The sequence below is a fragment of the Triturus cristatus genome, chromosome 7, assembly GCF_964204655.1.
Source record: "Triturus cristatus chromosome 7, aTriCri1.1, whole genome shotgun sequence".
NCBI classification, from domain to species: domain Eukaryota; kingdom Metazoa; phylum Chordata; class Amphibia; order Caudata; family Salamandridae; genus Triturus; species Triturus cristatus.
Window position 1 is genome coordinate 353179916 of NC_140590.1, and position 27612 is coordinate 353207527.

General features: G+C 48.7%; 1 protein-coding gene and 1 pseudogene across 1 annotated transcript in view; both read left to right on the forward strand.

The window, feature by feature from the left end:
• Positions 1-27612, forward strand: part of LOC146809649 (uncharacterized) — a 763091-nt gene that overhangs the window by 194090 nt on the left and 541389 nt on the right. The window lies entirely within an intron of this gene.
• Positions 20050-21061, forward strand: LOC146809651 (28S ribosomal RNA; annotated as a pseudogene).

A 27612-nucleotide genomic window follows, 5' to 3' on the forward strand; every position in this document is an offset into this window, starting at 1 on the left:
AAGGCCAAGAGTGACTTTAGTTTTTATGTGAGAGGGTGCAATGGTAGTGATATAGGAAGCCTATACCACAGTAAGGGTGCATGCACCACCTTACCCAGGCTGCAGTAGCAGTCCTGTGGTGTCATTTTGGAGTGCTTCCCAGGGGTGGCATAATATATGCTTCAGCCCCTGGTAGGCCTCTGAGGTACCTATGCCCTGGGTATATAGTATACCATATACTAGGGACTTACAAGGGCACTCCAGAATCCAATTAAAGATGTACCTAATGTACATGGAAACCATTTTACAGAGAAAGCAGATAGACTGGGGCACTGAATAGCAGGGTCCCAGTACAACTAAGTCATAAACCAGCAAAACACCAGGAAAAATGTGGGGGCAACCATATAGTCAGATTCCACCTTCCTACAACTCTGGATCAAATGATAAAGAAATATGTTAAACATTTCCTACACCTACCTGCAGACACATGTGATGGTCTCCGGTATTCGAACAGATCGTATGGGGGCCTCAGTGTTCCAGAGCTATGTACTAAACAAAGTCAATAGTTTACTGTACCTCAAGGAAGCTCTAGATCTGTACATAGCTAATTCCTTCATGTGTGCAAGAGAAATAATTAATGAACAAGCATTTGCAGTGCAATAGGTCTCGCATTTGTGAGAGTTTGAGCTATTGACATTGTAAATGACAATGGGCCCGATTCACAGAACAAACTTAAGACTAAATCCTAAACTTAGTACCATTCTGGTATTCACAGAATGCACTTAGTACTTCTGGTATTCACAGAATGAACTTACTACTTTTGCTATTCACAGAATGAACTTAGTACTTTTGCTATTCACAGAATGGATTTACGACTCCTAAACTTACGTCCGCACTCGGGCCGGAAATTCCGGCCCGGAGGCGGAGCTTCCGGCCCAGAGGCGGAGCTTCCGGCCCGGAGGCGGGGCTTCCGGACGATTTAGCTATGGCTGAAATCTCCACCTCCGGGCCGGAAGCTCCGCCTCCGGCCCGGAAACTCCGCCTCCGGCCCGGAAGCCCCGCCTCCGGGCCGGAATTTCCGGCCCGAGTGCGGACGTAAGTTTAGGAGTCGTAAATCCATTCTGTGAATAGCAAAAGTACTAAGTTCATTCTGTGAATAGCAAAAGTAGTAAGTTCATTCTGTGAATACCAGAAGTACTAGGTGCATTCTGTGAATACCAGAATGGTACTAAGTTTAGGATTTAGTCTTAAGTTTGTTCTGTGAATCGGGCCCGCCGCCTTTTATTTATCTGTTTTGAAAACCTGCAAGGGGTATGTAAACACAAATGTTATACTTATAGTCATTGCTTATGAGTAACAAAGCTGGCAGTAAAAGGGGTGCAGTTACTGACAACCTTGGTTTTCATAAGCAATGATTATATGTACAAAGTGCATGTTACAAACCCCTTGCAGGTTTTCAAAACAAATAAAGAAAAGGTATTGGCATAATGCCTATAGCTCACACTCTTACATATGCAAGACCTATTGCGGGGGTGTGGCTAAGCTGGCAATGGAGTCGGACGTGCTTGTGTAGAGCTCCATCGCAAGCTCCCATTTCTGGCCACACAGATCCGGCAGAAATCATCCGGAAGAGGTCGCTGACCTCCAGGCGTATCCCGGGAACAGACCCGAGGCTCCGATACCAAGGCACGCTCCCCTATCCTTGGAGCCGCCCGGCAGACATCTGTAGCCCCAGGCGAGGCAAATTACGCGACGCCGGGGACTGGCTCCACCCCCTGGGCCCAGACCTGTGGCGCAGCTCCCTTCTGAATGCATCGGCCGTTTCTGCTGCAACCGGCGTACCTAGCAGCCTCAGTACTTAGGTGTTTTGGCGATTGTGCATGAGGCGGCACAGCTCTGGTGGGGTGGCTCTCCCTCCCGACAGCACGTCTAATATACCGGCGTGCGGGCCTGAGGTGCGGCCTTAGACTTTGAAGCACCACTTGCTGAGCACCTCCTCCGCATTGGCCAAAGCACGCTCTATCGACTCCTGAAGACAGAGAGATGGAATTTTGATGAGCGGGCGCGGCACAGTGAAGAGTGAGTACCAGGGACGCAGAGGGAGAGCCCCCTAAAGACAGTGACCATCGGCGAAGGGGCACTGTGGTGAAGCCCAGCTTTGAGGTGTGTGCCCCACCGGCACGCCGCCCTTTCACCTGGGGGGGGGGGCCCTGTTCCGATCGCCGTAGGCCCTAAATTACATCACCCTGCAGACTCGCCTCGCCTTGTCCCACCCAGGGGTTCACTTCCTGGGATTGTGGAACTGGCGTGGGAGACAGTGATAAATGTGTGGGGCGCGGCGATGGAGGGACGCTGATAAGAGGACACGCGGAGCACCAGAGAGCAAAAGATACACTGAACCACACCCTCCTGCGCACCGACTTGAGAGGAGTGTGCTCTGGGGAGGGAAACTTTGGGGGGAACTGATGGTGGTGCTCCTCCTTTCTGCACTTAATCCATAAGGCCGACCATACTGAACATCCCAGAGACAGCATACATTGCACAGAGGTGGTGCCCTATCTGATTCCCAGTGACACATTAGTGCCCCATGTCGCGTGGAGGGCACACGAAGATAGGCATCGGGGGTACGGTGGCCCCACCTCCACAGACCCGGGCCCAGACGGACAAGATGGCGGGCACGGAATCAATGGATCCGATGTCGCACAAGCTGGATGCAGTGCTGGCGGCAGTTGAAAAACTAGGGGGAACCATGAACCAGATCCGCACCTCTCTGGAAGGTAAAATAGACAAGGTGGCGATCGATCTTACTTTGCTCCACGTGGACCACAGAAAACTTGTGGACTGCTCTACCGCTGCCGAGGGGGCCATTTCTGATGTTTCTCCACGACTGAAAAACACATCCAGAACCTTCTTGACCGAGTGGGATTCCTGGAAGACAGGGCCGAAGATGCGGAGGGCCGTGCCCGACACAACAACATACACGTAGTGAGCCTGCCAGAGGGGACGGAGGGAAGAAACGTGGTGGCCTACACTGAACAATGGCTTCGCACGCTACTGCCTGGGGAAACCCTCTCTCCATACTTCGTTGTTGAACGGGTGCACCGGGTACCTGCCAGGCCTCCCCCACTGAGCTCCAACCCGTGGCCGCTCTTAATCCGCTTGTTGAATTACAGGGACAGAGATGCTGTACTCCAGGGAACCAGGAAGCTGCAGGAGGTGCAAGTAGATAACCACAAAGTCATGTTTTTCCCGGACTATACGTTGCAGTTCCAGAAACAACGTCATTCATACATGGCAATGAAACAGCGACTTCGACAATATGACCTCAAGTATTCATTGCTGTTCCCGGCGAAACTGAGGGTGATTGCGAATGGAAAGACTAATTTCTTCACAACCTCGGAGGGGGCGGAAGAATGGCTAGACACTTACGACTCTTTGGAGAGCGGGGCTCCCCCCACTGGATGGAAAGAGCTGGCCCCCGAGGCCTCCCCGCGCCGTCGCCGCAGGGGGAGAGGAAACCACAGTCTCTGGCCTCTCAGACCCTCGGCCAAGCTCCAGAACTGATCCTGAGCAGCCAGCTCCAGGCTCTGCAGGCAGTGGCGGACATCAGCGGGGCACATGAAGAAGAGACCAATTCGGCCTCTGACCAGCAAGGACCGCCCACTGATGATGACCTGTCGGACAGTTTTCTTGCTTCACAGGACTCCTGTATTCTGCCTCAGATCACCCCACAAACCTCCAATGACATTGTCTAAACTCCGGACTTTTTCCTGCCTTTCTCTCGCGTTTTCCGCCAACCTGGCAATGGACGATGTCCCCAGGCACGCATGTATACTGGACCCTGCAATTAGATTGTATAATGCATTCCCTGGCTACTGCTGTCAGACTTGTATTGTGGTGCTGATGTTATGATTGCAGGTGGGAAGCCGTGGCCACACCACTGGACGGGTCCCGGAATACTTGGGCGAGGTGCCCTTACAGCCCCCTCCTTCAGGGGAACTTTAAATATGACATCAAGGTAGTGGCCCTCTCACATTCGCGCTCGGCCAGGGCAAGTGGTAGCTACCGGAGAGAAATCCCCAACTACTGATGCACCGAATATTGCTGTGCATATTAGTCCCCCCAGACGTTAGTTGTATGCTACTTTCGCTTCATATTTGCACACTTGCTCTTTTGGTATTTCCCATTATACATAGTTCGATTGTTATTAATGCCATCGCTTATACATTATGGCATGCTGACCGAGTTGTTGGCTCACACAGGGACGCAGATTCTACACGTACCTTTGCGATCGCCTCATTGGCTCCTCTCTCCCCCGGCCTGGCGAAGCCTTTTGCGCCTCTGACTCTCATGTGCCATGGCACCTGTAAGGATAGGAACATGGAACATGCGAGGTATACATAACCCATTGCGACGATATCTCATTTACTCATACCTGAAACGCCACCACATGCAAATAGCACTCCTCCAAGAGACGCACTTACACAAACCAGAAGTGACACGATTACACAGGTGCTGAATGGGACAATTATATGCTACGGGTTATTCGGCATATCGCGAGGGGTTCTGGTGTGGGTGAAACTGGGGACTCCCTCTCGGGTGGTAGACTCAATCATAGACGCAGAGGGCAGGTACGTCATAGCTAAAGGTGTCGTAGATGGTAGTCCGGTGATTCTTGCATTGCTGTATGCACCCAACACTGAACAGGCAGCTTATCTTGAACTGATCTCTCACAAACTGGCCACATGGCATGATGTCCCCATGATCTTAGGCAGTGACTATAACAGTGTACTGGACATCTCACTGGACCGTTCCTTTCCTTCTCTACCTGGCGCAGCCACACATACTGCCATGAAAGCGTTAAATAACTGGGCTACGCAATGGCACTTGTCAGACGCTTGGCGACACAGAAACCCGCAAGATAGAGTGTATTCCTATTATTCGGGGGTGCACGGTCTTCATGTACGCCTAGACCGTTTTATGGTGTCTAATGATCTTTTACCATGTATCTCTGGGTCACACTATATGGGACAGACACACTAAGATCATAAATACGCATGTGATGGAGCTGGAGTGGGAGGGTGAGGTACCGCCAATTCCCGTCTGGCGCATCCAGCCGGATGTCCTGCTGGATGCACCCTTCTGGGACTTATTGGCCACCACCGTTGCACAATATTTTGATGAAAAGGCGGGCAGAGACTCTTTGCCACTGCTGGAGTGGGATGCTATTAAGGTAGTTGTGTGAGGGTATTGTTTGGGGACGCAGGCGGGTATAAGAGTGCAGCTGGAGAAAGAACTCACTACTTTAGAGAAGCAGTTGGCATCCAGTGAGCAAGTGGCCACTTAGGGGTCCCCGAGATGACTCAAGTGCCACAGGAAGAACATGCACAGCTATTGGAGCGGTTACGATGTTTTAATTATGCTGTGCACACAGCGCGGACGCATCACAATGGGAGACAAAGCGGGGAAATTGCTCATGTGGCTCATTCGCCAAGATGAGTCGTTGACTCCTGTGGTTTCGGTATGCACGGCGCGAGGGGGTATAGCACTGCCACACCCTAAGCGTGCCCAAAAAGATGAAGTGGATGATCCCCTCCTTTCGGAGGAAGTTCAGGACTGCATATTCTCGCTGTCCAATGGGAACTCGCCAGGACCTGATGGACTACCAACTGAATTTTACATGGCCTATGCGCATATACTGGTACCGCAGTTGTTGAAAGTGTATGAGACTGCAATGGACGAATCTACACTTGCTACCACACAATACGAAGCCCTGCTACTCAAACCCGACAAGAACCCTAAATCCTTGGGCTCTTATCGCCCACTAGCAATCCTTAACACTGACTATAAGATTTTTGAATCGATACTCGCAAAACGTCTCTCGCCCTTAGTGAAAACATTGGTGCACTCTGACCAGAACGGTTTTGTTCCCACTAGGAGCACCTCACTCAACATCCGTAGGTTCTTCCGGGTACAGCACTATGTGTTACACACATGGCCCCGCTCTGGCTGCCTAGTGCTAGACCTGGAGAAAGCTTTTGATTCTTTGGAGTGGCCCTATCTAGCGGCAGTTCTCCGTAAATACAAACTCGGGGACCATTATATTAGCATGGTTCAGCTGCTATACCAACAACCCATTGTTCGGGTTAGAACCGGCAGGCTCATATCAGATCCCATTCCAGTAAGGCGGGGGACATGCCAGGGCTGTCCCCTGTCCCCATTACTCTTTTGCCTAGCCATGGAACCGTTGGCGATGCTGCTCCGCAGCAATAGCGAAGCGTGGGGAATCGAGTTAGGAGACAGGATGCATGCCGTTTCTCTATATGCCAATGACTTGTTATTGTATGTACGTGACATCAACGACATCCCTACGTCTACAGCGGATACGCTTAGGGCCTTTGCAGAGGGGTCGGGCCTTCGGGTTAACTGGACCAAGTCGGGCGTTTATCCCTTTAACGAAGACACGGTCGAGACGGACGTTCTTCTCTGAGACTCTCTTCTCCCGTGGTACTCCACTACATTTAGCGATCTTGGTGTCTTCATATACCGGACACCTGAAGATATATTGGAGGGCAATTTAACTAGAGCAATCTCATCTGTTAGGGCCCAAGTACAATTTTGGAAATCACTCCCACTAAATGTCATTGATCAAGATGATTGTCCTCCCAAATTTACTGTACTATTTTTCGAATCTCCCAATCTATGTCCCGACCAAGATCTTCAGCGAGCTGGAACGTATGTTCCATGACCTAATTTGGAATAAAGGCAGACCCCAAGTTGCCTTGTGGAAACTATATGCCCCCGCCAGCCATGGTGGATTGGCAGTTCCTAATATGGAACTGTACTATATAGCAGCCCAGCTACAATGGATGACAAAGTGGCTCAGTGGCAAGAGTCTGGAAGGCACAGCAATCCTGCAGCAGCCCTGGACCCACTCCCAGATCTATCACATTTTCCATTCCGCCGCCAAACCCCCACGGTCTTCCCAAATACATTTAGCACTGGCACACAAGTGCTATAGACGGAGCCTGCACCTCACTAGTACAGCAGTCCCATACGCTCCGATACTGCCACTCCTGGGGCGCCCAGAGGGAGGGCGGGCACCTCCGAGGAGGCTCTTACACATTGGCATGCAGTGGGCATAGACACACTGGGTGACTTATATTCAGATGGTGCGCTACTCACTTTTGATGCACTGGCGGGAGACAGTGGTTTGCCGTCAGGGCAATTTCTAATGCACACTTCCCTAACAAGGGCCCTTTCGGCCTCCTGGGGCGATCTGACAGCTGAGCCGCCAACACATCTGCTACTACAATACTTGCATGTGATGGGTGCGGGATCACATATAGTGCACTGGCTAGTGGCAGCTCTAGTCACACATACACTGAAACCGATGCTGGGTCTCCGCGCCCGCTGGGAGGTGGATAGGGGCCAACCTTGGACGGAAAAGGAATGGAGTGCCATCCTGGCCAGCTCTTCGTATATACCAAGAAGCTCCAAATTTAAACTTATACAAACATACATTATACAGAGAGCGTACCTTTCACCCGACAACCTAAAGAGATACTTTAACATTACCACCACCGCGTGCCCACGCTGCCAGCAACTCAATGCAAACCTGCTCCACATGCTATGGTCCTGCACCTCCTTACAACTTTGTTGGCAAGAAGTAGCCATGGCGCTTGCACTCTGCACTGACACATCCCTGCCACATACATGGGAAGTCTGCATATTGGGGCTCTATGCCAGGTCTAAGAAGAACAAAGTCACGTCACGATTCTGAGACTTGGGGTTGATAGTAGCGAAGCACTTAATTACAAAGTGGTGGAAACACAATGTTTCCCCGGAGGCGGTCAGTTGGAAGAGATCACTCACGATATGGGTTCAGGCGGAAAGTACAACACTACATAGGGAGGAAACAGCAGGGCTCCGTAAATATCCCATAGCACAGCACTGGGATACCATACTCACGGCCTTTAGGAGTGGAGGAGGCAGGAACAACGCTGGTGCCCCACCTGCCAGTACGTAACCCGCACTCTGGCGATCCCGAACCATGAGACACAAGATATTCATAGTCTTCATTACGTCCTATGCTGCAGCGCACCAATGACTCGGGTTCGCCGCTGGGAGTCACCCCTAACCAACCGCTAAGACAGCAGAGATCTCTAACGTCCTCTTGAGTCCTAGCGCCACGCTGGCGAGCCACCATAATGACATGTATGAGATACACATATGCGTGCCCTGTAAAGCTACATATATCCTCTTCTTTCTTTTTCGATGGCAGATTACATTATTGGTTTTGAAGTTTGATTAACATATGTCTTGTTGGCCCACTCCTTTTTCTCTGCACAAACTCCCAGTAAAATATTGACATTGATACGCATTTACAACTCCCATTTAAACAAAAAATGCAAGACCTATTGCATTCATTTCTCTATGCCAGGGTCTCTTGTGACTTCCAGTGGTCAATGCAGGCTGGAGGCTAGCCTATGAACCTCCTTCAGAACCTGGTGGAGTTTGGAGTAAGAGATTGCCAAAGTTGTGATGAAATGGAGCCTTGTGGCTAAGTTGCTGAACAAGAGAGACATGGGCTTTAATTCGGAGTCAGCATGTTATGTTGTTCTGTAACAGTGAAAATACAAAAGAGCTGCACTGCGAAGGTTATAGTTCGAAAGAAAACGTAAAGTTTATATAATTTTTAAAATGTATATGTTCTTGTGAAACCGAAACCGTCTCCAGTCTACGCAGTAATGTTAAGAACATGCCTATTACAGGAATCTGAAGGACGCATTAAACTCCCAGTCACTGTCAATGTGAACCTGGCGATTTTCTTAAACAATAATATGGTTTTAGCAGCAAAAAAGTGTCAAATAAACACCTCGCTTAGTTTAATGAGAAAGTGTAATGACGAAAACTAGCCAAAATGCAGCTGCAATGCAGATATAGTGTGTGTTACAATTTCAGACAAAATCGAAAACGTTTTTAAGAGCAGTTGATAATTGCACTTAGGGAAGATAGTTGTAGCCCTGCTTAGTCAATTTCAAGTGATACAAAGTTCCTTGTCGCTTGTCTTTGGGCAAAACCGAACAATCGAGCATAATATTGTACAGATCTTAAGAACAGACGACGGGTTCTGGCGAATCTCCTAATGGGTCCAGCAACTATTCATCTAGTTGTTCTTAGTAAAGATTGTTGAAAAAAAGGTAGGCTTACCTTGCCAAGAGAATGGGAAAAATGCTGCTGGATTTTTCAGTGTGCTCGGAAACCGAACATCCTGCGTGCCATGCTGAGTGATTTTGGGTGATCTGGAAGAGCGGTGTGAATGGTATGAGTTGTTCTGCTGTGTGTGTTGCTGCAGAACTTCTCTCGGTGCAGGTAGAGGAGGTAACAGCATACAGCGATCACAAAGGTACTTCTCCTCCTCATCAGACTTTACCTTAATATAACCAGGTAAGGCACCTGACGCTGCACTTGGTATTTAAAAGTGAAAGTGGGCTCTTGTAATGTCCGGCGCGCGCGAGGCGTTCTAGCCTTCCGCGCTGCCGGGGTGCGCTAGCGCTGACGCGTGACGTCAGACGCTAGCCTGTATAAATAAAGAGGCGTGGCCTCGGCGCGGCAGTCGGGAGCCGCGTGTAAAGTATAAAATACCGGCTCCTGTAATCCTTTAGCACGACCGCGCAAGCATGCAGATTAGAGCATTAGAAACGCTACACTGGCGACGAGGGGTGTATTGAGCCCTGCATTGATGTATATATGCCCCACTGTGTGGTACATCGGCCACACATGTATCCTGGGCCTATGGTTGGTGTCCCATCCACGTGGTAACCCGGCTGAGCATGCTGGTGGTTCTGGTGGGAGACACTGAGAGAGCCCTGGAGGCCCATCCTGCAGCCTGTGGAGACACTGAGAGAGCCTTGGAGCCCCATCCTGCAGCCTGTGAGGGGTATGTCTCGCCTGGGTGGTGGCAGGCCTGATGCCACGAGGAGCCTGACGACGGCCGCACCCTACCCCAGAGCAGGTCCAAGCCTGGTGGGATCGCCCAAGCCCCTGAACACCCTGAAGGTCCCGATGATGACTCCTGGAGGTATGCGCGCCCGCTGGATGGTGTAGAGGCACGGTGGGGGACCAGTCGCGACGCCCACAAAGGGGTGCCCACCGATCGGTTTCGACGAAGAGGAGAGGTAGCCGGCTTCCACCGCGTGCTGCGCACGTGCCAAGATGCCCACCATTGAGCCGTTTGTCGTTGACGGTGACCCGTCGTCCCTCGCCCCGCGCTAGAGGGATTGGACAGACACCTACAAATTTATTTCAAAGGGGCAGGCATCTCGAGGGAAAGGCGCAGAGCACTGCTACTCCACCTAGGAGGCAAAGACATCCACCGCATCTACAAAACCCTTGTGGAGCCAACGCCGAAGACTTACCGCACGCTGCTGAACGCTCTCAACGCCCATTTCGAACCCATGGCGAATAGAGACTATGAAAGATTCATCTTTTGTCAAGCCAAACAGGAGGCAGAAGAGTCCCTTGATGCGTTCCACGGCAGACTGAAGGAGTTAGCCAGCACGTGTGGGTTCCGCGATGAGCAAGAGGAGATTCGAGGGCAGATCATACAAGGGTGCTACTCGTCCAAGCTCCGGGTCACGGTCCTCCAGGAAGAAGGAAAGTCCCTCGCGGACACCCTCACCCTCGGACGGTCGAAGGAGCTCTCGCAGGCGAGGGCCTCACACATGGAAGCAGCCCTACATCGCCCCGTGAAGACGGAACAAGTGCAGGTGGCAGAAGCGGTGAACGTGGTACGGCCCAAAGGGAGACCGGCCGGAGGGAAAAGACAACCGGAGACGAAGAAGAAAGAATGCGGATACTGTGGCGGCCAGCCCCACCGCATGCAAGACTGTCCCGCAAGAGGGAAAAAGTGCAGCGCCTGCGGGTGGATGAACCACTTTGCGGCGGTGTGCCGGTCCACCAGAGTCAAGAAAGAGGCGGCCCATGCGGTGCAGGTAGGGGCGGATAGCGAAGACATGGACGATGACACCGAAGAGTACCCAGTCCATTATGTGTTTGCGATCAACCAGCCACAAAAGAAGAAGCGCAGACTTCCAAAATGTCGCATCTTGGTCCAACAACAGGAGGTAAAGGCGACAATTGATACAGGGGCATCCATTGAGCTGATGGCCGCCAATGTCTACCACCAACTGCGCACCAAGCCTCCGCTGCGAGAGGCGAAGATCCGAGTGTTCGCGTACGGCCAGAAGACACCCATCCATCTCATCGGGTGCTTCAAGACAGAGCTGCAACATGGAGAGAGGAGGATCAGCACCACCATCTATGTCACAGAAGAGGGCAGTGGGATGCTGCTGAGCGGGCAATCAGCCGAAGAACTGAGACTGATCTTGTTTAACATGGCAGTCCTAGAGGAAGAACTGGATACCATCATGGAAGAGTTCGGAGAAGTTTTCAAAGGCATCGGATGCCTGAAAGGGAAGGAAGTGTCCTTACACATCGATCCGTCGGTCCAACCAGTGGCGCTGAGGCACAGGCGAATCGCGTTCCATCTGAGGCAAAAGGTCGAGGAGGAGCTGGAGGCCCTGGAGAGACAAGGCATCATTGAAAAGGTCAGCGGGCCAACCCCGTGGGTATCCCCGATCGTCATCGCCAGGAAGCCGAAACAGCCAGGACAAGTCCGCATCTGTGTGAACATGCGCCTCCCCAACGCCGCAGTAAAGAGGGAACGACACCTGACGCCCACCATTGATGACATCTTGGGAGAGCTGAACGGAGCCAGGTGGTTTTCGAAGATGGACCTACGATCAGGCTATCACCAGCTGCCACTACATCCGGACTCGAGGTACATAACCACGTTCTCCACACATGTGGGCCTCAGACGGTATCGGCGTCTCAACTTCGGCATCTGGAGTGCCGCCGAGGTATTCCAAAATACCATCAGAGAAGTCCTCAGCGGGCTCCCCGGCGTGCTCAATGTGAGCGACGACCTGCTGATATACGCGTCAACCATAGAGGAACACCACCAGCGGTTGAGAGGGGTCCTCAAAAGGATTCAGGAGTCAGGCCTGACCCTGCAGAGGAGTGTCAATTCCTGCAGAACAAGATTAGCTTTTTCGGATACACCTTCTCGGATCAAGGAGTGGCCCCAGACCCGGACAAGGTGAAGGATGTCCAAAAAGCCCCAGCCCCGACAAACATCTCGGAGGCCAGGAGTTTCCTGGGCATGGTCAACTTCTGCGGCCGCTTCATTCCGGATCTCACCAACCTCACCAAACCCCTCAGGGAGTTAACCAAGTCGTTGATCACGTGGCAGTGGGGCCCGGAACAAGAGCAAACGTTCCAAGCAACGAAGGCGGCCCTCTCGGCGGACACAACCCTCTCGTACTTCGACCCTGCGAAGCCCACCAATGTGGCGGTGGACGCAAGCCCTTTTGGTCTGGGAGCAGTGTTGACTCAACTCCAGAGCAACGGAGATTGGGCCCCCATCGCCTACGCAAGCAGGTCTCTGACCGAGACAGAACAGCGTTACTCGCAAAACGAGCGAGAAGCCATTGCCATCCACTGGGCCTGCAGGCACTTTCATGTGTATGTGTACGACCACCACTTCACGGTGGCAACCGATCACAAGCCCCTCATACCTCTCTTCCAAGGGTCAGCCTCGAAGCCGCCACCCCGGATCGAAAAGTGGATACTTCAACTACAAGGGTACGACTACAGGGTGGAGTACAAACCGGGGGCCACGAACCCGGCGGATTATCTGTCAAGGCACCCGCGGAAAGCCACAACGGAAGAAAAGGAAGAGGCAGAGGACACAGAGGAGTACGTCCGGTATGTGACAGAGCGGTCACGACCCCTCCCGATGAGCCTAGCCGCAATCATAGAAGCGTCGAGAGGCGATGAATGCTTGAGGGCAGCGGCGGAGGCCGTCAGGTCGGGGGATTGGAGAATAATCCAAGAGTCGCTAAGTCGGAGGACTCCCCAAGCCAAGCTGACACTGGAATCCATCTTGAGAGTGAAGGGTGAACTGTCCGTCGATGCCCAAGGATGTCTTCTACGTGGCCCGAGACTGGTCATGCCGGCCAGCCTTGCCCAACAGGCGGTAGACCTCGCCCACAGGGGGCATCAAGGAATGGTGAAAACGAAGGGCAGGCTCCAAGCCAAAGTATGGTTCCCTGGCATGGATGCGATGGTTGAGCAGGCGGTGAGAACCTGCACGTGGTGCCAAGCGGCAGGACAGCCGGATCACCCTCACCCGGTGGCGACCGAAGAAAACCCCTGAGGCCGTGGGAGTGCGTGAGCGCCGACTTCGGACACCTCCCAGATGGACGGTATGCGTTAGTCATCATCGATGACTTCACCAAATACCCAGAGGTCGAAATCGTGGGGAGCCAGACAGCCACCGAAGAAATAGCGAAGTTTGAGAAAACCATCGCCACTCATGGCATATTCGGGGTGGTCAAGACTGACAATGGACCCCCCTTCCAGGGGCAGGAGTTTGCAGAATATCTCAAGAGTTGGGCTATCCAACATCGCAAGGTGACACCACGGTGGCCCCAAGCCAATTGAGAGGTGGAGAGGTTTATGAGGACACTCAACAAAACCATACGCATTGCCATGGCTGACGGATCTCCACTGGAGAGGGCGATCTACAGTTTCCTGAGGGAATACCGGATGACCCCCCATGTCACAACAGAGGCAGCGCCAGGAACAGCCACCATGGGAAGAATAGTGAGTGACGCCATCCCTCACCACCCGACTTGGATTCCGGCACAAGCCACTAATGAAAAGACTCTAGCCAATCGGACGCGCTCGAATGACCAAGCCAGCCGACGAAGGGGAGCTAGGGAGTCCACGATACAATGGCAGGATCAAGTGTATGTGAAGGACCGCTACCCAGGCAGCAAGTTCAGACTTCCTTTCGAACCACAACCGTGGATCGTCACCCGCCGGACAGGCACGATGGTGACCGCCCAAAGAGGAGCTGAAATGGTCACCCGAGATGTGTCCTTCTTCAAAAAAGTCCATCCAGGGACACCTTCACGTCCCGGGGCCGAACCAGAGGGACCCGGCCCGACCAGCCGAGCGGAGACTAGAAGGGGGAGGACGGTCTTGGTGAAGCTTGTGACTCCCAGTCTATACCAGCCACACCTTGGGGTAACCTGCCCGGCTACTCCCCATCCCGGGAGGAGCATAACACCCCAAGGCGCAGAACCCCCGAGGTGGCCCTACCCCGAGGCGGCCAATCCTACTACAGCCTACGGAAGAACCCGGCACCGTCGTCCCAGTTGGCGGACTATATGGTGTAACCTGAAAGGACTGGCAGAATGGTAACAGACTCATCGTTGGTTTTGATTTTGTGTTTTGATTTAATGTTTTATAAAGGTTGGAAGGAGTGTAATGTCCGGCGCGCGCGAGGCGTTCTAGCCTTCCGCGCTGCCGGGGTGCGCTAGCGCTGACGAGTGACGTCAGATGCTAGCCTGTATAAATAAAGAGGCGTGGTCTTGGCGCGGCAGTCGGGAGCCGCGTGTAAAGTATAAAATACCGGCTCCTGTAATCCTTTAGCGCGACCGCGCAAGCATGCAGATTAGAGCATTAGAAACGCTACAGGCTCTGAGTATGTAAAATTTACAGTGTGGGTTGCATGCTGCCGTAACACTGCCCTAAAAACTAAATATAGTGTAAAAAAAGAACAGCACTAAAGTGACATGAAAGTGAGAGCCCGTGTAGATGGAAACTGGGACACTTCACAATGAGAATTTTGGCACCAGCTGGCAAAAGCTGATTCTGTTATCTTCCGGTGTTGGGGGAAAATGAATGAATCAGAAGAACGGGGAAATAGACAGATAACAGACCCCAGACCGACTTCCCCACATCCCCATAAAGGGGATGTCATTGTCAAGTAAGGGAGACTTGCAGTGAGTAGTGCACACGACCCAGGGAAAAGCTACTGAGCGCATCTTGCATGTCTTCACCACGCTCCTCTTTCATCAAACAAAAGAAAATATGCGTACGACAGGTGAAAAAACACACATAATTTAGAAATTAATACTCCAAGCGCAAGTAGGAAAATATATGATCCAGTACTTCCCCCTTACAGCCATGGAAAAAAATACAATATTGAAGAGCGAGGAAACAGAAGAGAGGGAGGTGCAGACAGCTTCATTATGCTCCCAACAAGCTCTTTTCCATCCTCCTTTTGTGGGGGTAGTGAGGACAGGCATGAAAGAGCCTTAGAAAACCAGTGCGAACACGACAGGCAGCACACGCTTGCCTCTTCCGAGTACAGTAAAACTCTTATTTTTAAGGGGAAAACAGGCAGTGTCCAGAAACCCTCGCAAAGTGAGGCATATCGCCATGCATGCCGATATTTAAAAAATAATCTTCCAACCGCATGCAATTGGGCAAAAGCCTAAGATGAATATTGATGCTCCCCCTTAACTTTACAAAAACGTTCATGCTCTTATAATGCATGAAACGAATATTCCCACCACCAAACAGAACAAGCATTTTTAGCATCGTGAAACGGGTGCCCTGGAAAGTACGCAGGAAGGAACATTAATTAAACAAGCGTAATTACACTGTACTTTACCGGTGCTCCTCAGCCTGGAGAAGAAGTGAGCTATCGGCTGCATGAAGGAAACAGGAGGCAGCAAAGGATAGCGACGCTGGAGTACACCAATGGTAAGTAGGAGGTGGGAAAACAGTCCTTTTATTGATTACACCAGGTCTTGCAGACAGCGCATGCGCACTGATACTCGACCTAATAAATTGACTACATCATCAAAACACACAAACTCAACATTTTAGACAGTAGATGACTGTGTTATGATTTGAATTTGTTAGCAACATAGGATTGGAGGAAAGATGAATTTGAGAAATGGGCAAAACTCCCTGTCCAAGGTGATGCAATTAAATATTTAGCAAATAATCCAACCTCAAATTTCTGGATCAGCAGGCATAACAAAATGAAAGAAAATCATTACATAACGGCGCTGATGTTAAGAGCAAATGTTTGTATACCAGAGAAACCATCACTAGGAGAAGAAATCGAATATTTGCAACATGCAGATACTGTGAAGATGTTTGCTAAACAATTTCACATTTTAGGTGCATGCCCCAAAACCATGGACATACAAATAAAAAGGCATAACAAAATATTGGAATTGCTCATTGATTGAGCATAAAGGTGTGGGTGGATTGCATATAGGGAACCTAATGTCAAAAACAATCAAGGTGAACTACGATAACCAGATATAGTATTTATCCAAGATGGTACTGCTGTAGTGATGGATGTTTCAATTTGATATGAAAACTCACAGACTTCCCTTGAACTAGCATTTGAGAGTAAAGTTAAATATTATCAGGATCTATCACAACAAATCAAAGATCTTACCCACTGTAACACTGTGGCTTTATTGTTGGATGTCGGGGTATTTGGCCTCAATGTAAAGATGTTGCTCTGGCTGATCTACGTTTACAGATGTCTTTCCCATTCAAGAAGAATATTTGCCTGACTACTCTAATGGACACCCTCAAAATGTGCCAAGTATTCATGGACAATTAAATGTCAAGCTAAATGCCGAGATGTACACTGTCTGGCAGCACACATATGTCATTACTATAAAACATATTGTTTTAAAATGTTGATCCTTTATACGTAAAAACGGGTGATGACTCGGCAGTGCCCGTGAGTGGCATAACGCAAAATTATACCCCCCTCCCTGCCGAATGTGATAAGGGGCCCTTAGTCTCCGGATTCTCACATATATTCATTGGCCTTGAGGTGAATGGGGGCTTCTCGGGGGATGGGTGCACCCTGTGTGACGCCCTTGAGGCCAGTCCTAATGGGTTCTATAGGGCCAGGCCTATGTACATTAATAGTTTAGACCTGGACTGTCAAGGCCTGTACTGATACACTTGTAATTTGAGGCCGAGCCTGTTTGCACCGATGTGTGGGGGGGCACTTGTGTGCTGGTGGGTTACTGGCCCTGAGCCAGGTCTTTATACACAATAAAGTGCTGGGCTCTGCAGTACCATAACTCTTAGGTGGGAGCTGAGCTGCTTGTGCAAATATAGGTAGGGATGTTTCTGACCTGCACGTTCCAGAGTGCGTGCAGGGGCGCAGCTTCCATTGGTGCAGCAGGTGCAGTGGCACCGGGGCCCACAAGGCCCCACTGAACCCTGGTTTTTGCTGTATTTCACAGCTAAAACAGCAGCTAGAGGCCAGTGTCCGTCCCTGCACTAGATCCCAGGGCACACTGGCTATGGCACTGGGTGCACGTTATTTTTGTGCACATAAATGAGTGGGTAGGCATCTGCCAAGCCGGTTTGTGAATGAAAGATGGGAACATCTTTTGTCCATCACCCGAGCATTGCCTCTACTGCTGTTGTCGAGCATAATTTGTGAGAGGGACTGTCATGACCAATACTAGAATCTAGCTTGCAACAATGACAAATGCAAGGAACAGCAGGTAAGTGACCCCAGGACCAAAGCTGGGCTTGTGCATGCTAATAGAGCACAGTTGGCAGTCAGGACTTACAGCGCCATACCCAATGCACTAAAATATTAGAGGCCAACTTGCAATGTAGATGAATGGGGATTTCCAGTGCAGAACATGCAACACCAGAGTATCACAGGCAAGCAGTAGTGGCCTAGTTGGGTACTGGAACCAGCATTGATCGCATGGGAGCACTGCTAGAAATGGGGGGCATATCTGCTAGTGCTTGGGCACACTGGATAATTTCTGTTAGGTGCTCATGATATTGAGCTGTTGGGTACCACTCTGGCACAGTATTCACAGTGTTTGCTACACTATTCACAGTCTCAATATTGCCAATATACAGATGCCACTAGTGATTAGGGGCTACTCTGCCAACTATTGTGAGATGAGCTGGAATATTCATGGTATAACCAAAAAATGGTGCCAATTCTACTAGCACCACAACCTCTGTAGCAAACAGGGTTCGCGCTGCCAAGGTTCATATGACCATTGCCATCAGCACCGGAGTGAGACGAGCAGTGGGGCCATAGTGGAGATTGTTGGCCTGACCTCAGTTAAGAACTACGTTCTCTCAACTACTTCCTCAATCCCCAAAACTGCTCATGTTGCTGTATTAATGCTTTTCTGGTGCAAATTAAGAGGCTATTTGGAGGAAAAGCTGCTTTCAACTTTTAGAAATTTTCAAGTGTAAATAGATTATTATTTCAATTCCCTTTCTTCTTGGTAATAAATGTGGATTTTTTTGTCATCATCTTTTTTCTTCACAAATATGTATTTCCTGACATCATTGCAAAAGAATGTTATGTTCAGTCCGGGCTCAGTCCCCGATGTTAGGGCCAACTTCGGGGACTGAGCACGCAGCTGGTAGGTACGTTGACATTTGAAGCAGCTGCGCACCATTCCTCTGCTTGCAAAACTCCCCTCTGAGTGTGATGACCCCATACCATCCACCACCAGGGAACTTTTCCTATGCCGCCACCAGCGATCTCTCCCCCTTTGACCTCTGGGAGCTCTGAGACCCTGGTTCCTGGTGGAGGCAAGGAGGCTTTATCGGCAGTCTACCTCTTTCCGGGTTGCGACATCACTATTTGACCCTGAGGCACCCAGGGTCCCCCTACCACTGGGATCCTCCTCAAATGCCCAACACTCACTACTGCTGCTGGGAATGTGGAAGATCTGCAGACTTTGCAACTGTCTCTTCCACCTCTCCTCTCACCACTCTTGACCTGCGGGCGAGCTGGAGGTTGAGGCGGACAGTGCTTCCCAGAAACACCGTGACCGGTGCTCTTGAAGGAACTTTGATGATGCCCCCTAGGCGGAAACCATAACTGTCTGTACTTTCCGCAGTTCCCGAGCAAACTTGGCCAATACCCGGTGGAGCTGTTCTATGCAGCTATAGAGGAGTTTGCCTCTGGTTCACCCCTCAGCCGTGACCTACCCAGCCGGACATCGGACATTGTTTTTCCTCATCTCCCTGTTGTGTTTCCTACCGGCATTCGTTCCCCCTGCTTACCATTCCCCCTCTACCTTGTGCTAATAACTCTTATTACTGTGTAATCTCATGTTTTTCTCCTATGTCTCTACTTTTTTTTTTTACAGAGTTTTATATAGCGCAAACTTGACCCGCAATTGGGTATCAGAGCGCTTTATATAGCACCAGTTGCGTTACAATAAGACACATTCATTTTTGTTAGGCACAGGGAGATTAAGGGATTTGCCCAGAATCACAGGATGTTCAGCGTCATTGCCGTGACTCGAACCTGGTTCCCCAGGTTCGAGGTCGACCACCCTAGCCGTTAGGCCAACTCCTCTCTCCTCTCCTCTACTTAAGTATGTAATTATGTAACCTGTAACTCACTGATCCTCATGTAAAGCGCTCAGATACTTCTGGGTCTAGCCAGCGCTATATAAAACTTTGCAAATAAATTAATTATTATTTAAATGTGGTTAAAACAATTACACATTAGTTTATAGTTGACACAAGAATTAGTATAGATGTGGATTTTATATATGTGGATTTTCTCAAATCATTATAGATGTGTATTTTCTAGTTAAATGTGCATTTTATAGATGTGTATTTTTATAGATGTGTGCATATAACAATTTAGATATAAATATGTATTTTGTATATCATGTCTAGTGAAATGTCTTGAATGAAGAATAGGTCTCAAATAATTGCATACACATAATCACTACATACCACACATTGATTATTGATGCCCTGCTAATCACACTTTAATTTCTCAGGACTGTTCATAGGCAATTTTATATTGTTGGAATAGTACTGGAAGGTGTACTATCTCTAGCCTATATGTGATATCAGTTCCAGTGAGGACACCTTTAAGTGTGGCTGTACTCTGGAACAAATCAATGCTGTATTGTTGGAAGCAAGACCGATTTGACGCTGATGGGCAGCAATAATAACCCAGAATGAGCCACTGTGTGGTGGTACAGAAATAGCCAAATGCTTCATCATCTAATTAGTGGCGCGCATGAATGGATGAACGAGATGTTCACTATCCCTACCTACTATCTAGCTAAACCAGAGCCCTGGGAACGGGCTTGGCAGACTCAGCGAGAATAGAAGATCCAGTTGAGCTTGACTCTAGTCTGGCACTCTGAAGAGACATGAGAGATGTAGGATAAGTGGGAGGCCCTCGGGCCGCTGGTGAAATACCACTACTCTTATTGTTTTCACTTACCCGGTGAGGTGGGGGAGCCACTTGGGGCTCTGGCTTCTGGCTTCAAGTGCCTGACGCCCGCTCGGGGGACAGTGGCATGCTGGGAATTTGACTGGGGCGGTGCACCTGTCAAACAATAATGCATGTTTCGTAAGGAGAGCTCTGGGAGGACAGAAAGCTCTCACGGAGCAGAAGGACAAAAGCTTGCTTGATTTCGATTTTCAGTATGAATACAGACTGTGAAAGCAGGGCCTCACAATCCTTCTGACTTTTTGGGTTTCAAGCAGGAGGTGTCAGAAATTTTACCACAGGGATAACTGCCTTGTGGTGGGCAAGCATTCAGAACAACGCCGCTTTTTTATCCTTCGATGTCAGCTCTTGCTGTCTTTGTGAAGCAGAATTCACCAAGCGTTGGATTGTTTACCCACTAATAGGGAATGTGAACTGGGTTTAGACCGTCGTGAGATAGGTTAGTTTTACCCTACTGATGATGTGTTGTTGCAACAGTAATCCTGCTCAGTATGAGAGGAACCGCAGTTTCAGATATTTGGTGTATGTGCTTGTCTGAGGAGCCAATGGGGCGAAGCTGCAATCTGTGGTATTATGAGCAAACTCCTCTAAGTCAGAATCCCCCTAAACCATATTGATACTGTAGTGCCATGGAACCTCGGTTGGCCTGGCAAAGCAGGCCTCTTGGGGCAAGTGCATAGAGCCACTCACTTGGGGACCAGAGCGCGGATGGAAGGGGGCCGCCTCCATCACCCTTAGTGCACAGCATGTCCGTGGGGCACCTGGTGCTAAATAATTCGTAGACAACCTGATTCTGGGTCTTTCATAAGTAGCAGAGCAGCTACCTTGCTGTGATCTATTGAAAGTCATCGTCTGATCCACGCAGTTGTCTCCGTCTGTGGGCGCCCACGGACCCTCCTCCACCGCACCCGGCAGTGGGTTCCTCTGCTGCAAGGCTGGCAGGAAGGACGCGGGCCTGTGGGAGGCAGTATTCCTCTCCCGCCCTGTGCCACCGGGGTGCAGGGACAAGGGCCACGATCCTTTGTGGGTCAGCAGGGTGACCAAAGGGCCAGGCCGGGATCATCTCCCCTCCTACTGCTCCGCACAAGTCACAGGGAGGCGAGCAGCCCCTGGGAAGGTACCTCCCAAGCACTGGCCTCAGAGCGCCTGGCATCTCTTGCCGTCATCGGATTGCTGTGTGACTGGGTCCGGTCGTCCAGTGCCATCTGGTCTCTGGGTCATCCCGGGCCATCATGTCGCCTGGCTGGGAAACCGGATGGCCCAGCGGGTCATGTGACCAGATGGCCGGCCATCCATCTGGCCAGGCTAACTCCAACTTTTGTCCTCTTCCAGGGTTCTGTAAGCCCCCACTATGTGGAGGCTTAATAGCAAAGGAAAATGGGCAGGCCTGCGGAGAGAGGATTTGACTCGGGCTCAATCGTCCTGGGTTCGAGGAGGGTAAAAGATCGGCACCCTGAGGCCACGGTATGGAGTCACAGCCAGTGCCCAGGGCAGGGTGGCTGTAGGCCCAGGGAGGACTCTTTTGATCCTGTACTGGGTTGGGGATAAAAAGCAGAGACCGGCCCTGCATGAAGGCCAATCCCCACGGAGTGCCGCGCTGGAACAGGAGCCAGGGAGGACACTGAGAAGCCCATAGCAGACACCTGGGACTGCCTGGTCTCGAATGGCAGTGACTGTCGATGTCTGCAGGGCCAGGGAGCCAGCAAGCCTGGGTCTGTGAGCCCACCAGGGTCCTGGGTTCCCTTCTCCTGCCCACAGCGTGGTAAAGAGTATGCATGCTGCCCCTGTGTGGCTGGGCCATTGAGGGGGCGCCCTGGTCCGGGCTTGATCCTCTAGCCTGCTGCATGGCAAAGGACATGGGACGGGGGCCTCACAGGCCTGGGGCGGCTTCCCCTGCTTGGCTGGCTTCAGAAGCATGTGATGAGGCCAGGGCTCCGGCAGGTACTGGGGTGGGAGCCAATTCTCCTGTGGGCTGTTGCGTGCCCAAGTGCCTAGTAAAACCTTGAAGGCTCTACACATATGACCCCTTGCCGAATTCAGTATTTTGTCTACTATTCAGAGACCGCAAACGCTTCATTGATGCCATTTGGAGGGGAAAAAACACAGGTGCTTTCTTCTGCACCACTTGTTTCCCAGCTGTATTTTGGCTAATTTCTCGGTCCCCTCCAGGAGAATCCACAAACCCTGGGCACCTTTAGAATCCCCAGGATGCTGAGGAAAAAAGGATGCAAATTTGGCATGGAAACCATATGTGGACAAAAAGTTATTAGGGTCTAAGTGCAAACTACCCCTAATAGCCAAAAAAAGGGCTTGGCACAGGGTGGGGAAAAGGCCTGGCAGCGAAGGGGTTAGCTGAGTCTCCATAAAATGTTCTTGCAGGCTGCTATTCCAGTCTTTGATTGTAAACACAGTGCACACATCATGCATGGCAGAGGCGTGATATGTGCAGTTGTGCTGTGGCATGTGAAACTGTCAAGCTGCAGCTTGCACAAATACCACGTTTTTTAGATTCCACTTCTACTTTTTACTTTCCACCCTATGTTCTTTGGATAAACCCAACTTACATTCACAATATCAAAATAGTCAACAAAATCTTATTTTAGGTAAAGTTCAAATACACTGCGAGAAATGTATTTTTTATCACAATCGGAGACAGTAACCAAGACACTCTTGACTATAATTTATATGTTTAGGTTATAATTTATATGTTTAGGTATAAAGGTATGGTTGTGTTCTCTGTGGCACAACTGCCTAAGATATACATGTGTGTTTATGTGCAGTTGTGCTGTGGCATGTGAGTCTGTCAAGCTGCAGCTTGTACAAACACCACGGTTTGTTAGATTCCACTTCCATTTTCTACATTTCACGCTATGTTTACAGTATCAAACTACTCGACAAAATCTTATTTTAGGTAATATTCCAATAAGGTGTGAGAAATGTATTTTTTATCACAATCGGAGACAGTAACCAAGATATGCATGACTATAATTTACATGTTCAGGTGTAAAGGTATGGTGGTGTTCTCTTTTGGCACAACTGCCTAAGATATTCATATGTGCCTTATGTGTGCAACAGAGACTTAAAAGACACGAGAGCTATTATTTTTATTGTCTTACGCCTACTTACTATGTTTTACAGTTTACAGGTCAGCACTGTTCTATTTAATTTGGTACCGGAAGCACAAATCCACATGCCTAATACGTTTATGCAAGAACACAAACATTTCTACAAGCCTCATTGCTCCTACATTGCCGTGACATTGTTGGTACTCTAGGTTAATGCTTAATTTGTAATCGCAGGAGGCCACTGACATTGCACCAAACAGTGCACCTGCCATGCTGCCAATAATAGTAACAACACAACTACTAACCATCACACTTCTTCAAGTGTGACAATTCAGACTATTCCATTACATATCCCTGTTTCAAAACATATAAAAATTAATTAATACATCCTGAAACATGTATATGAAATAGTCAAATCGGCGAAATCTAATGCATTTGTCAATGCTAATTATGTGATGTTTTCACTATTGAACTGTTTGAAGTGTTGCACAAATGCTTTAAACATTGACTCTAAGTTAAGCCTGACTGCCCTGTGCCAAGCTACCAGAGGGAGAGGGTGAGCACAGGTTAATTTGGGGTTTTCTGGTACCATACACAGATTAGGATTGTGGTTGCTGCAACCAGTAACCCAATTTCTACCTCTGGTTATGAGGAAAGTGGGCATGTGGTTTAAACTGGTTGTGAGCAGGGTGGGGTTAAAAAGCCACTCAGACCTTGGCAGCGCTGTTGAATGGTGCTTCAGTATAATCACCAAATGAACCGCCTGCACCTAAGGTTATACATTATTTTGTACACATTATTTCCTCTAGGGTTTTGTAAAACAATGCAAATTATCATGAGATAACCTCAGATCAATTGGCTACGAAAAAGAAAGGGAGGCACAGAGAAGGGAGATAGCAAGAGTAAGCAAAGAAAGAGCACAAATACATTAATTTATTTGCAGAGCGCACAATGTCCCAAAACAGGGTGTCAATGCCCTTAAGAGACAACTTGAGAGTAAAAGAGAACAGGCATGTAGATGGACATAGCCAAGTTTTGAGTTCTTTACAGGAAATGGAACGATTAGGAACAACATGAAGGTCCAAAGGTTATCAATATGAAGGCATGCAGAGGAGTGATGGACCTTTCTTGCATTATTTTGTTTTACAGAGTTTTATATAGTGCAAACTTGACCCGAAGGTTTTGGGTATCAGAGAGCCTTACAGAGCACCAGTTGCATTACATGAGGACACATTCATTTTTGTTAGGCACAGGGAGATTACGTGATTTGCCCAGAATCACAGGATGTTGAGTGTCATTGCCAAGACTCGAACTCGGTTCCCCAGAATTGAGGTCGACCGCCCTAGCCGTTAGGCCAGCTCCTCTCCCCATCAGTGATTCAAACATTCTGAAGGAGAATCCTAGAGGTTGCTGCAATGGTCTGGAGGGCACATAGAGAGTAAAAATATGCTGAGGATAAGCAGGATCAAGACTGTACATGGTACAAACACTGACCTTTGAAAACAGAGCACTAGTAGTTATTAGAAAGATACTGTGAAATTTAAGAATGTGGAGTATGACTCAAAATCATGTGGTCATTAACATTTCTAACAGTTTGCAACCACTGAATTTTGAGAGATATATTTGAGAGCCCAGGGAATCTTTGGTTTCAGCAAACTGCAAAAAGCAATTACATGTTTCCACATAAAAGCACAGGCGTTAAAACTTGACACAATCTCCGTTCCAACCAGGAGAAAGGTATGAGAAAATGATGCACATCCAGCTTACTGGGTACTTCCAATCAAATAATCTCTTGGATGCGACTCAGTTTAGCTTTCATATTGGTCATAGCATGGAGACTGCCCTGATCAAGGCTACCAAGGCGATCAGACCAGCCCTCGACTAGGGAGGGGGAGCTGCTCTCATCCTGCTCGATCTCTGCATCCTTTTACATTGCATTTGAGGCCCGGCTTGGGAGTTGCTGAAATCCTTTCTCTCTGGGCATGAGCAGTCGTTGCAGATTGGTGAATTTGTCTCTCTTTCTTGCTTGCTCTCATATCGGGGTCCCTCGGAGGTCCTCATTTAGTCCAACTATTTTCAATCTTGACATCACTCGCTAGTAGAACTTATTTAATCCTTTGGCTTCTTCTTGTCCTCTTACGCAAAAAACACTTAGATTGTTGTCTCTTTAACCAATAATGAGCCAAACGCAGGTTCAAAATTTTGCAACTGCATGCAGGCAGTCAACAGCTGGTTGGGCAGAAACTGCTTAGAGTTGAATTCAGATAAAGTTGAAGTGATTCTCTTCTGGACCCCGACCTGTGACCTCAAAATATGGGCTCCTTACCTACACATGTCAGAAAGGCACCCAACCTTGGATTCCTCATTGATGACAACCCCTACTACATTGATCAAGCCAATGCGGTAACATCCTCTGCCTTTCTCAGGCTCAGAACTATAAAAAAGACACTTCCCTACATTCCTACCCATCTCCAGATAACTTTGGTCACGCCATTAGTTCAGGCGACATTAGACTACTGTAATAGCCAGCTCCTCAAAGCCCACCAATACTTCTTTAAAAAACTGCAAATCCTAAAAAAATGCTGCGGCTAGTCTCCTCTTATAGATCCTGAAATATTACTCAGTAGCCGAGTCTATCAGGAAGCAACACATTGGCTCCCTGTGAGGCTGAGGATAACTTTCAAGTCACCCTGTATTGTTTAAAAGGCCCTACCTTTCTGCAACAGTACTTCATCTGGTACTCACGGAGCAGGAGTTTACACTCATCTAATGCCAAACTCCTAGTTGTCCCTGAATTTAAGCAGGCATCTTGGGGAGGCAGGAGTTTTCTTCTGGTCTTTGTATGTAAAAAAAACATATCTACTGGCCTTCCGCACATTGTAGAAAACCTTGCTCTTTAACTCACTGTAACTTCTCTGTCACCCCCTTTCTGTCAATTACGCCCAAAACAACGGAACTTCAATGGGATTTGCTGGAGCACCCTCATATGCTAACATCTTTATGGCTAAATTAGAATCTGACCACATTCTCCAGAACAATCAATGGACTGAACATCTAGTGTTATTTAAGCGCTACATAGATGACATTTTAATCATTTGGAAAGGAGATGTGAAGCTTTTGGAAAACAACATTCTTGACTTGAATCTCACTCATGATCGTGTTAAATTCACTCACCAGATTGAGAAAAACAGCATTGCCTTTCTGGATGTCTTGATCCAAATATATTCAGGAACAATCAAAACAAGTGTCTACACAAAAATGACTGACAGGAATAACTCCCTGCACTTTCAGTGTTTTCATCAAAATCCTCTTGAACAACACTTACTGTACTCTCAATTTATTAGACTCAAACGGATTACATGTGACCCTGAAGAAACCAATGTCATCATTAAAAAATTCAGTGATAAATTCAAACAACATGGATATCCTGAAGAAGTACTTGGTAACGCCACACTAAGAGTTGCAGCTTTAGACAGGACATCGTTGTTGTGACGCACAGTTTCAAAGCGGCTTAATACTATTGTTTGGGTTTTAAAATATTCCACCCAATCGAATTTAATTAAATCGATCATCATGAAACATTGGCCCATCATCCAGACTAAACCAGATTTGAAAAAGCTTTTTCCTCAACCACCAACTTTCGCAATGCAGCGGTCTCATAACCTGAAAGAACTATTGAACAAAAAGCCTGAGTCAACACATAAGAACTATAAAGGCATGCACAAATGTATGAACTGTGCACCTTGTAACAACGTCATAGTTGGTAACCAGTTCATTCATCCTACACAGGGAAATATGATTGAACGAAAACATTCTAGCACATGTGACACAGCCAACGTCATTTACGCATTGAAATGCCCCTGCGGAAAAATTTATGTGGGGAAGACCGAAAGAAAAGTTAAAGTGCATGTAGGAGAACATGAGAGCAACATTCGCAACAAAAATGAGAAATCTACTGTGGCAACTCACTGGCTCGAAGCTAGACATAACATAGCGCAACTTTGTTTTACCATATTAGAGGCACTGAAACTCAGAGATGACATTGATTCGAATAAAGCACTGGCTAGATCTGAATTCTATTGGACCAAGACATTGCATGTCCTACAGTCTCAAGGGCTGAATGATATAATTGAGTACGATTGTTTTCTGTCATGGGGTTATTATATTGATCTCAATTTATTCGACTTACACTCTGAATGGTCTTGTTTACTTGCTGATCATGTAGATTAATTTTTCAGTTTACATTTTTTGATTTACCGTTTGTGTTGTACATGAATGAACAGCTCAGGTATTCAAGACAAGTTCTAATCCTCGTGAAATCACTATACATATTTGAGGCTTTGTTTCTTTATG